At 45.1% G+C, this 1,336-nt stretch overlaps 1 non-coding gene across 1 annotated transcript; it reads left to right on the forward strand.

Annotated features, from left to right (window-relative positions):
- The first annotated feature begins 747 nt into the window (after positions 1 to 747).
- Positions 748 to 819, forward strand: TRNAT-UGU. The gene has a single exon. It is a non-coding gene; the product is annotated as a tRNA-Thr (tRNA).
- The last annotated feature ends 517 nt before the right edge of the window (positions 820 to 1,336 follow it).

Consider the following 1,336-nt stretch of genomic DNA (forward strand, 5'->3'; position numbering starts at 1 on the left):
ATGTAGTAATCTAATCTTTGGAGGCACTTTGGTTAATTAGCAAGCTCCGACTGTAGATGACCGAATACTGAAAGGGCCGGTGAAGTCTCCAGAGGAGACTTCTGAGAAGACATTTGAATTGCTTCTGCACATGTTAATACCTTGACAATTTATCAACAAAATGAGTTATGTTTTGTTGCATCGCTTAAAACTGGTCGGGGGGGGGCAGGGGGCGGGAATGGAGCAACGTTTAGCAAAGCTATGTTTTGAACAACTGTGTCACCTGTGATTTTGTTTTTCGGGATAGCAAATTTGCTATTGCTTGCCAAAAGCATAAATCATATGTCATTAACAAATAAAATACATGCGCCAGGGTTGTTTGTTTGGGGATTTTTAACATCTTCACAGCTGGACTATTTCTGGATGGATGGTTTTCAGCTGCAGCAGCCCTTTCATTTTTGTAGACTAACTAAAACAGGACTCTAGCTTCATTCTCACATCGTTTTGTTAACTCTTGCATTTACGTGCTAGTTTGCTGCTATCCATTGATCTTAGGGGGGGGGAGGCTCTGAGCCAATTTCAGCCCTGCATATGCATTTTGGCTCTGAGTGGCCCCTCCTAACCGCTGCCCCCCACTCTTTTCCCCCTGTAAATAACCCTTGAGATTTTGTTCCATTTATCTGGACTCAAACTTTGTTCTAAAACAGGAGCTGGTTATGCCCGACCTTTCCATGAGATATGGCAGCAGATCACTCTCACTTTAAAGGAGAGGCTATAGCTCAGTGGTAGAGCATCAGCTTTGTATATAGAAGGTCCCAGGTTCAATCCCTGGTAGCACCAGGTTTTAAAAGGTCAGATATCAGATGACAGGAAAGTCCCTGAAGAGCTGCTGCCAGTCGGAGTAGAGTAGACAGTACTGACATTGGTAGATAAGGAGACCCAGTTCAATGTAGTGGTTAAGAGTGCGGACTCTAATCCAGGAGAACTGGGTTTGATTCCCCACTCCTCCACATGCAGCTGCTGGTGTGACCTTGGGTCATTCACACATTATCTCAGACATGGCTCTTTTTGTAGCAGGTTCTCATTTGCATATTATTAAGTGACACACCCCTAATGCAGCCAATCCTCCAAGAGCTTACAGTAGCTCCTGTAAGAAGAGCTCTGTAAGCTCTTGGAGGATTGGCTACATTAGGGGCGTGTGGCCTAATATGCAAAGGAGTTCCTGCTACAAAAAGAGCCCTGAATTAGAGCTGTTCTCTCAAGAGCAGTTCTCGAAGCACTCTCTCAGCGCCACCTACCTCACAGGGTGTCTTTTGTGGGGAGAGGAAGGGAAGGAGATTGTAAGACACTCTGAGAC

Source organism: Gekko japonicus, unplaced genomic scaffold (genome assembly GCF_001447785.1).
Source record: "Gekko japonicus isolate JY-2015 unplaced genomic scaffold, Gekko_japonicus_V1.1 scaffold747, whole genome shotgun sequence".
NCBI lineage: Eukaryota > Metazoa > Chordata > Lepidosauria > Squamata > Gekkonidae > Gekko > Gekko japonicus.